This window comes from Anser cygnoides, chromosome 1 (assembly GCF_040182565.1).
Source record: "Anser cygnoides isolate HZ-2024a breed goose chromosome 1, Taihu_goose_T2T_genome, whole genome shotgun sequence".
NCBI lineage: Eukaryota > Metazoa > Chordata > Aves > Anseriformes > Anatidae > Anser > Anser cygnoides.
Window position 1 is genome coordinate 14,831,549 of NC_089873.1, and position 10,798 is coordinate 14,842,346.

Sequence of the window (10,798 nt, forward strand, 5' to 3'; positions counted from 1 at the left end):
TAAGGTTAGAAAAGACCTTCAAGATCATCTGGTCCAACCACCTCCCTACCACCACCATCACTCACTAAACCATGTCCCTAAGCACCACGTCCAACCTCTCCTTGAACACCGCCAGGGACGGTGACTCCACCATCTCCTTGGGCAACCCGTTCCAATGCCTGACTACTCCCTCTGAGAAGAAATGTCTCCTAATTTCTAACCTAAACCTCCCCTGGTGCAACTTGAGGCCATTCCTTCTAGTCCTATCGCTAGTTATCTGTGAGAAGAGGCCGACCCCCAGCTCCCCACAGCTTCCTTTCAGGTAGTTGTAGAGAGCAGTAAGGTCTCCCCTGCGCCTCCTCTTCTCCAGACACAACAACCCCAGTGCCCTCAGCCGCTTCTCATAGGACTTGTGCTCCAGGCCCTTCACCAGCTTTGTAGCCCTTCTCCAGACACGCTCCAGGGCCTTCTTGCACTGTCTTTCTTGCAGTGAGGGGCTCAAAACTGAGCACAGCACTCGAGGTGCGGCCTCACCAGAGCAGAGTACAGGGGGACAATCACCTCCCTGGTCCTGCTGGCTACACTATTCCTGACACAAGCCAGGATGCCGTTGGCCTTCTTGGCCACCTGGGCACATTGCTGGCTCAGGTTCAGGTGAGCATCAATCAGCACTCCCAGATCCTTTTCCTCTGCACAGCTTTCCAGCCACTCTACCCCAAGCCTGTAGTGTTGCATGGGGTTGTGGTGACCAAAGCGCAGGACCCAGCACTTAGCCATGTTGAACCTCATCCCACTGGCCTCTGCCCATTGATCCAACCTGTCTAGGTCCCTCTGCAGGGCTTTCATCCCTTCCGGCAGATCAATACTTCCCCCCAAATTGGTGTCATCTGCAAACATTCTGAGGGTGCACGCAATTCCCTCATCCAAATCATCAACAAAGATATTAAAGAGGATGGGCCCCAACACCGACCCCTGGGGAACAGCACTCATGACCGGTCGCCAGCTGGATTTCACTCTGTTCACCACCACTCACTGGGCCCGGCCATCCAGCCAGTTTTTAACCCAGCAAAGAGTGTACCTGTCCAAGCCGTGGGCCAGGCTGAGCTCGTGCTCGGCTTTAGCCTTCCTGATTTTTTTCTCTGCGTATGCTGGCAACTCCCTTGTACTCTCCCCGAGTTGCCTGTCCCTTCTTCCACCAGACGTAAGCTCTCTTTTTCTCCTGGACACTCAGCAAAATTTCCCTCTTCAGCCACGCTGGTCTTCTTCCCCGCCAGATCATTTACAGCACACAGGGACAGCCTCATTTCATCCCCATCCCCCTTCATACCTAGTTTAAAGCCCTCTCAATGAGTCCTGCCAGCTCCTGGGCTAGGATCTGTTTCCCCCCTTGAAACAGGAGGGACCCATCTGCAGCCGTCAGGCAAGGTGAAAGGCAGGAGCAGAATGGAGCAAATACAACAGTAGCACAACCAATTTCAGCTCTGTTAGAATCCGCTCGGTTCCTTCAAGAGCAACAGAAGGAGCAAATGGAAGAGATGAAATGGGGAAGACTGTTTCTAAGATCTGTGGTAAGGATGAGCAAAACGATGCAGGGTGGACTCAGTATCTGCCTCCTCTGCCACGAAGGGGCCTCCTGTGATGTCAGCTGCCACCTACTCTCGTGCCACCTCAGTGTATGCTGGCACCCGCCCCATAAAAAGGGCTGCCCTGTAGCTGGCAACCTCTTGCCAAGGTCCTAGTGCCTGGAATTCAAGGAGACTTGGAGTAGACAGGGTGCAGGGAAATCAGGCAGGGACTGCCAGCCTTTGGGTGGTGCGCTGCAAAGGCCAAAGGATGGATGTAACGATCCGTCTGGGACAGAAGAGGAAATCCACACAAGAAATGGATGACCTCGACGGCCAACCCCCCTGTAGGCATCCAAGGCTGGATGAAATGGTGTGGCTCAGGAGGAAGAGGGAGTCCACCCAAGAAGTGGATGACCTCCGAGGTCAATCACCCTGTAAAGTGTCAGAAGATGGATGAAATTGTGCTACTAGGGACAAAGAGGAAATCCATCCAAGAAATAGATGCCCTCAACGGTCAACCCCCCAGAAGGTGTCCATAGATGGATGATGGGGAAACGATGGTTGGGAACCCACTGAAAACATGGGAGCAGACCATCGGGGGCTCGGCTGAGGAGAACAACATCCAGGACTTGGGCAGACGCCCACCAACAAAGTTGGTGCAGACCACGCCCCCCAAGAAATGGATTGATGGATTCTCCCCCTCCTTATTCACTGACCTTGGTGACTGCAGGGCAGTTTACCACTCTTCACTCTCCCAGCTGCTGTTGCCCAGCAGGTTTTTTATTTTTATTTTTAATTGTATTTTTATTTTTATTTTTTAATTTTTATTTTTATTTATGTTTTATTTTTTATTTTTTATTTTTTTATTTTTATTTTTTATTTTTTATTTTTTATTTTTCATTTTATTTTTTTCTTTCTTAAATCTGCTCTCCCAGAGGTCCAACCAGCATTGCTCATGGCTTGACTCTGGCCAGCAGCGGGTCTCTTTGGAGCCAGCTGGAACTAGCCCTTATCTAACATGGGGCAGCTTCTGGACTCTTCTCACAGAGGCCACCCCGGCAGCCCCCTGCTACCAAAACCTTGCCACGGAAACGCAATACAGCTCCTTTCTGAACCCTGCCACAGATATCACAGGAAACACCACATCAGAATGTAACAGCCTCAACCCTGGTTCTCCACATCAAAAAGTAGAGCGGGGCAATTGCCCTTCTAATCTTTTTCTATTTTCATTGAAAATATTCAATGAAACTGGGTCTAATAAAATCCTGTGCAAACTTCTCCATAACTTAATCCATTTTGATTCATTAGGGCATGTGTTTATTTTCATGTTATGCCATGAACTTCCTAATAAAGATCATTCAAACTATTTTTTAATTGCAGAAATCCAGAACGTATTGCGTGAAGTTCTTGAAATCAAAATACGTTGCGTGTATTGCTCATACATCCACTGATTTTAAGCATAACCGCTTAAAAGTAAACAAGATCGCAAGACTTGTGCATTGTAAGCCCAGGTTTCCGACTGTTCATAGGCCTATTATTACCTAAATGTTTGACAAAAGCTAATTAAGTTCCCAAATTCTGCCAGGTCTGGTTTTATCACCAAACGGAGATATCTAATTAGCACAGAACAGGATGGGCCTGATGAGGCCTCCTGAGGGAGCACTGAGGGACCGAGCCCAAGCGGTCTCTCTCCGCTTCTCTCCTGGGCCTCACATTCTTCTCCGAGCAGCAGAAAGGGGCAGTGGTGGTGGAGCTGCCTCTGCCTTCAGCCGTGCCTCCGATCACTGAAGACAGGAGGAGCTGAAGACAGCAAGGGCCCATCAGTCATCTTGGCCTCTGACCGCAGACCCAGTCCCACAGGCCGCCCTGGCCTTGGCGTCCCTGTGGTGGGCTCACGCAACAGCCCTGTGCAGTGGCTCCCATGAAGCTGGGCCCTTCAAGTGTCTCCCTGGCACTCGGGGAGCGGGAAGCTCGGCGAGTAATTGCCAGCACCAGGGCAACCATTTTAATGAGGTGTGAGGAAAGAGGGGAAGCCTCTTTAAACGTCATGTCACCTCTCTATGAGGTCATCTTGCCCCCACCTTAATAAAGGGGCTGCCAAAGTGCCAGCAACTAGTCCAGAAGCTTCCTGCACCTGGAGTGCCACAGAGAGACTCGAAGGGCATTTGGACAGTGACCTATGCAGGGCAATCAGGCAGGGACTGCCAGCCTTTGGTGGCTTTGGGCAGTGCGCTGCAGAGCCCAAAGGATGAATCCAATGATCCGTCTGGGACGGAAGAGGAAATACACGGAAAAAATGAAAGACCTCAACAACCAACCCCCTCGTAAGCGTCCCAGGCTGGATGAGATGGAGCGGCTGAAAAGGAAGAGGAAATACCCGGAAGAAATGGATGACCTTGATGGCCAGCCCCCCAGAAAGCATCCAAGGCTGGAAGAAATGGTGCGGCTGGGGAGGAAAAGGAAATACACAGCAGAAATGGATGACCTTGACAACCAACCCTCCAATAAGCATCAAAAGGTGGATGATGCACAAATGAATCTGGACCCACTGACAAAGTTTTTGCGGACCATCAGGGCGTGGGTTGACGTTAACAAAATGGTGGCAATTTGGTACAGACACCCACCAACGGCACTGGCGCAAGGCATCAGAGTTGAGCCTGAGAAGAGCAATGTCCAGGCCACTGACAGATGCCCACCAACAACGTCAGTGAGGACCATCGAGGTGCGAAATAAGATGATTCATGTCCAGGTCATGAACAGACGCCCACTAATAAAAGAAAATGGGGGCAGACCATCAAGGGACAGCCTGAGAAGGATGGTGTTCAGCCGTGTTGGAGTTGAGGGGAATGACTGTGGACTTAACCACAGGTAGGAAGTGTAGGTACATTAGTGCAGCTGGCCCCTGCTTGCCTTTTGCTTGCCACCCATACAAGACCTGTGAACTTTCAAGTGTTGTTTGAGCCCTCCTTTCCTGTCCTGCGCTGAGCCCCTAGGCTATCTGAGAACCTCAAATGTAAGGTCTAAGACAATAAAATTTGTTACTTTGTTAGTTAGATTTTACAGTCAGAATTACGGAATTAATTAGAATGTACAGCTTGACTTGATAAGGTATTTTATTGACTGATGTTGCAAAGGAATGACAGTAATTTGTGGTTCTGGTGCTGAAATCAATCCCTGTTAAAGTCAATGGAGTTGAACGGTGGGTGCAAATTATGGCACAAGACCACAGCAGAGCTGTGCAAGTCTCCTAGGGTCTCTCTCACAGGGATATTGCAATGGCACAACTAAAATGCACTTTGGTTTGGGCTGTGAAGGTCTGGTAGGATTGGACTCCAGTGGGCCAGTCTCTGTGGAGCTGACACTATTTTTTCTGTGTTTCACAGTGGTATTTTTAACACAGCCAGCGTAATGCCCTCACATCCTGTAAGCATCTGTCACAGTTCAGTGCTGTTTTCCCTGAGTTAAATGAGTAGCGGCTGAACCAGGAAAACATACCCGATGGGAGACTCTCTATGATCCCTACTGTCTTTATAGAATGTGAATCCCACCAAAGCATACCAACAAAAACCTCCCAACAAATCTAAAAAAGTATTGCTGAGGGTTCAAGCCACCCTAATAGGCCTTGCTGCCTTGAATAGCCAGTTCCTTTAACTAGTTAACGAAGAATAGAAGAAAAGGGACAGGTCAAGATAAAAATGGAAGATCTATTTGGTCATTTTCTCCACTGCATCCTACATGTTCAAGAAAAACTGTTCCATATGTAAAGTGGCATTTAAAGCCTTTTTTCAGTCTAAATGAACCAAGCCATCCTCCCATCCACATCCTATGTATCTCAGTATTTGAATTTGTGTGTCTGTCTTCTTTCTTCCCCATCTTCTACTTAATCCCTGCAAGCAATGCATCTCCATAAAAATACATATAGGCGTTTGTCTGATTCCTCTCCTTTTCTGCTTGTCAGTTGGTTAAAAGTATTGCATTTTTTAAAGCATTCTTCAAAAATGCTCTCAGCTCTTAACTGATTTTTTTCCCAAAGTATTTTCAGGTGTCACATACCAGCTATGGAAGTACTCTGAACTGTATAGAGTGTTCTAGCTATGGGCTCATTAATTCAAAATTGTAAAAGGCTCTTAATTTTTCACTCCATATAACTTATCTCTCCACTGGGGTTAAAAGTATTTTGGAACATTTTTGCTAGTGGTTTGCATTCCAAAGTGGTATCAAACATATTAAATATAGGTGGTGCTTCCATAAGGCTAATTTCATAAGCTGAAACCAATTCTGAATCAAATCTCTGCAAGGATGAATTTAAGCAGGTAAACCGTAAAACTGTTGAAAAGCAATGAAAAAGTCCACTACAGAAAAAGAACCTACCCCCCACATTTCTCTGTACGTTTCCAAAGGGCAAGGAAGGCCCAGAGATGTGGTGGCTCCTCTGGAGGGTGCTCCAGAGCAGAAGTTTCTCATAGCTGCTCTTGACTCTCAGGCACTGCGATTTCCACGTGGGATCACAATCTACACGTGAATCCTGTAGCTTAGTTTTCATAGCTCATCATTTTGTAGGTGTTAAGCAGGCAGCTGTGAGACAGTCTGTGCAGTATGCTGCTATGTGAAGCGTTCTGTGAACGCACCTCAGAAAGTCACCGCTGAAGATGGAGCTCTGGAACATAGCAATTAACTGTAAACGACAAAAATGTTGATGAATGCACATGTATTAAAATTTCTAAATTTCATTGCAGGGTTACAAATCTTCAGCCAGAAGAATGTTAGCTGCTGACTGGAGGATTTTGCCTGGGAGCGCTGGGTGGCTGCCGTCGTGCAGACAGAATCCTGTCGTACCATCTAGTGGCCTGCTGGGATAGCGCACACTGTGGAAATTGCCCTTCCTCTGAATGAAGCAGTTACTGTTGATATGTTTATTTTTTAATGATTAGAATTAAAATTGTGATTTTCTCAATTGTTAAAATTAAAGTTGTGAAACTTTTAATTATTAAAATTACTTGTAGCGTAAAATTACTTGTAGCCTGTAGCGTTGCATGGGGTTGTGGTGACCAAAGCGCAGGACCCAGCACTTAGCCATGTTGAACCTCATCCCACTGGCCTCTGCCCATCGATCCAACCTGTCTAGGTCCCTCTGCAGGGCCTTCACCCCTTCCGGCAGATCAATACTTCCCCCCAAATTGGTGCCATCTGCAAACATTCTGAGGGTGCACGCAATTCCCTCATCCAAATCATCAACAAAGATATTAAAGAGGATGGGCCCCAACACCGACCCCTGGGGAACAGCACTCATGACCGGTCGCCAGCTGGATTTCACTCCGTTCACCACCACTCACTGGGCCCGGCCATCCAGCCAGTTTTTAACCCAGCAAAGAGTGTACCTGTCCAAGCCATGGGCCAGGCTGAGCTCGTGCTCGGCTTTAGCCTTCCTGATTTTTTTCTCTGCGTATGCTGGCAACTCCCTTGTACTCTCCCCGAGTTGCCTGTCCCTTCTTCCACCAGACGTAAGCTCTCTTTTTCTCCTGGACACTCAGCAAAATTTCCCTCTTCAGCCACGCTGGTCTTCTTCCCCGCCAGATCATTTACAGCACACAGGGACAGCCTCATTTCATCCCCATCCCCCTTCATACCTAGTTTAAAGCCCTCTCAATGAGTCCTGCCAGCTCCTGGGCTAGGATCTGTTTCCCCCCTTGAAACAGGAGGGACCCATCTGCAGCCGTCAGGCAAGGTGAAAGGCAGGAGCAGAATGGAGCAAATACAACAGTAGCACAACCAATTTCAGCTCTGTTAGAATCCGCTCGGTTCCTTCAAGAGCAACAGAAGGAGCAAATGGAAGAGATGAAATGGGGAAGACTGTTTCTAAGATCTGTGGTAAGGATGAGCAAAACGATGCTGGGTGGACTCAGTATCTGCCTCCTCTGCCACGAAGGGGCCTCCTGTGATGTCAGCTGCCACCTACTCTCGTGCCACCTCAGTGTATGCTGGCATCCGCCCCATAAAAAGGGCTGCCCTGTAGCTGGCAACCTCTTGCCAAGGTCCTAGTGCCTGGAATTCAAGGAGACTTGGAGTAGACAGGGTGCAGGGAAATCAGGCAGGGACTGCCAGCCTTTGGGTGGTGCGCTGCAAAGGCCAAAGGATGGATGTAACGATCCGTCTGGGACAGAAGAGGAAATCCACACAAGAAATGGATGACCTCGACGGCCAACCCCCCTGTAGGCATCCAAGGCTGGATGAAATGGTGTGGCTCAGGAGGAAGAGGGAGTCCACCCAAGAAGTGGATGACCTCCATGGCCAATCACCCTGTAAAGTGTCAGAAGATGGATGAAATTGTGCTACTAGGGACAAAGAGGAAATCCATCCAAGAAATAGATGCCCTCAACGGTCAACCCCCCAGAAGGTGTCCATAGATGGATGATGGGGAAACGATGGTTGGGAACCCACTGAAAACATGGGAGCAGACCATCGGGGGCTCGGCTGAGGAGAACAACATCCAGGACTTGGGCAGACGCCCACCAACAAAGTTGGTGCAGACCACGCCCCCCAAGAAATGGATTGATGGATTCTCCCCCTCCTTATTCACTGACCTTGGTGACTGCAGGGCAGTTTACCACTCTCCACTCTCCCAGCTGCTGTTGCCCAGCAGGTTTTTTATTTTTATTTTTAATTGTATTTTTATTTTTATTTTTTAATTTTTATTTTTATTTATGTTTTATTTTTTATGTTTTATTTTTTATTTTTTTATTTTTATTTTTTATTTTTTATTTTTTATTTTTCATTTAATTTTTTTCTTTCTTAAATCTGCTCTCCCAGAGGTCCAACCAGCATTGCTCATGGCTTGACTCTGGCCAGCAGCGGGTCTCTTTGGAGCCAGCTGGAACTAGCCCTTATCTAACATGGGGCAGCTTCTGGACTCTTCTCACAGAGGCCACCCCGGCAGCCCCCTGCTACCAAAACCTTGCCACGGAAACGCAATACAGCTCCTTTCTGAACCCTGCCACAGATATCACAGGAAACACCACATCAGAATGTAACAGCCCCAACCCTGGTTCTCCACATCAAAAAGCAGAGCGGGGCAATTGCCCTTCTAATCTTTTTCTATTTTCATTGAAAATATTCAATGAAACTGGGTCTAATAAAATCCTGTGCAAACTTCTCCATAACTTAATCCATTTTGATTCATTAGGGCATGTGTTTATTTTCATGTTATGCCATGAACTTCCTAATAAAGATCATTCAAACTACTTTTTAATTGCAGAAATCCAGAACGTATTGCATGAAGTTCTTGAAATCAAAATACGTTGCGAGTATTGCTCATACATCCACTGATTTTAAGCATAACCGCTTAAAAGTAAACAAGATCGCAAGACTTGTGCATTGTAAGCCCAGGTTTCCGACTGTTCATAGGCCTATTATTACCTAAATGTTTGACAAAAGCTAATTAAGTTCCCAAATTCTGCCAGGTCTGGTTTTATCACCAAACGGAGATATCTAATTAGCACAGAACAGGATGGGCCTGATGAGGCCTCCTGAGGGAGCACTGAGGGACCGAGCCCAAGCGGTCTCTCTCCGCTTCTCTCCTGGGCCTCACATTCTTCTCCGAGCAGCAGAAAGGGGCAGTGGTGGTGGAGCTGCCTCTGCCTTCAGCCGTGCCTCCGATCACTGAAGACAGGAGGAGCTGAAGACAGCAAGGGCCCATCAGTCATCTTGGCCTCTGACCGCAGACCCAGTCCCACAGGCCGCCCTGGCCTTGGCGTCCCTGTGGTGGGCTCACGCAACAGCCCTGTGCAGTGGCTCCCATGAAGCTGGGCCCTTCAAGTGTCTCCCTGGCACTCGGGGAGCGAGAAGCTCGGCGAGTAATTGCCAGCACCAGGGCAACCATTTTAATGAGGTGTGAGGAAAGAGGGGAAGCCTCTTTAAACGTCATGTCACCTCTCTATGAGGTCATCTTGCCCCCACCTTAATAAAGGGGCTGCCAAAGTGCCAGCAACCAGTCCAGAAGCTTCCTGCACCTGGAGTGCACGGAGAGACTCGAAGGGCATTTGCACAGTGACCTATGCAGGGCAATCAGGCAGGGACTGCCAGCCTTTGGTGGCTTTGGGCAGTGCGCTGCAGAGCCCAAAGGATGAATCCAATGATCCGTCTGGGACGGAAGAGGAAATACACAGAAAAAATGAAAGACCTCAAGAACCAACCCCCTCATAAGCGTCCCAGGCTGGATGAGATGGAGCGGCTGAAAAGGAAGAGGAAATGTACAGAAGAAATGGACGACCTTGATGGCCAACCCCCCAGAAAGCGTCCAAGGCTGGACAAAACGGTGCGGCTGGGGAGGAAAAGGAAATACACAGAAGAAATGGATGACCTTGACAACCAACCCTCCAATAAGCGTCAGAAGGTGGATGATGCACAAATGAATCTGGACCCACTGACAAAGTTTTTGCGGACCATCAGGGCGTGGGTTGACGTTAACAAAATGGTGGCAATTTGGTACAGACACCCACCAACGGCACTGGCGCAAGGCATCAGAGTTGAGCCTGAGAAGAGCAATGTCCAGGCCACTGACAGATGCCCACCAACAACGTCAGTGAGGACCATCGAGGTGCGAAATAAGATGATTCATGTCCAGGTCATGAACAGACGCCCACTAATAAAAGAAAATGGGGGCAGACCATCAAGGGACAGCCTGAGAAGGATGGTGTTCAGCCGTGTTGGAGTTGAGGGGAATGACTGTGGACTTAACCACAGGTAGGAAGTGTAGGTACATTAGTGCAGCTGGCCCCTGCTTGCCTTTTGCTTGCCACCCATACAAGACCTGTGAACTTTCAAGTGTTGTTTGAGCCCTCCTTTCCTGTCCTGCGCTGAGCCCCTAGGCTATCTGAGAACCTCAAATGTAAGGTCTAAGACAATAAAATTTGTTACTTCGTTAGTTAGATTTTACAGTCAGAATTACGGAATTAATTAGAATGTACAGCTTGACTTGATAAGGTATTTTATTGACTGATGTTGCAAAGGAATGACAGTAATTTGTGGTTCTGGTGCTGAAATCAATCCCTGTTAAAGTCAATGGAGTTGAACGGTGGGTGCAAATTATGGCACAAGACCACAGCAGAGCTGTGCAAGTCTCCTAGGGTCTCTCTCACAGGGATATTGCAATGGCACAACTAAAATGCACTTTGGTTTGGGCTGTGAAGGTCTGGTAGGATTGGACTCCAGTGGGCCAGTCTCTGTGGAGCTGACACTATTTTTTCTGTGTTTCACAG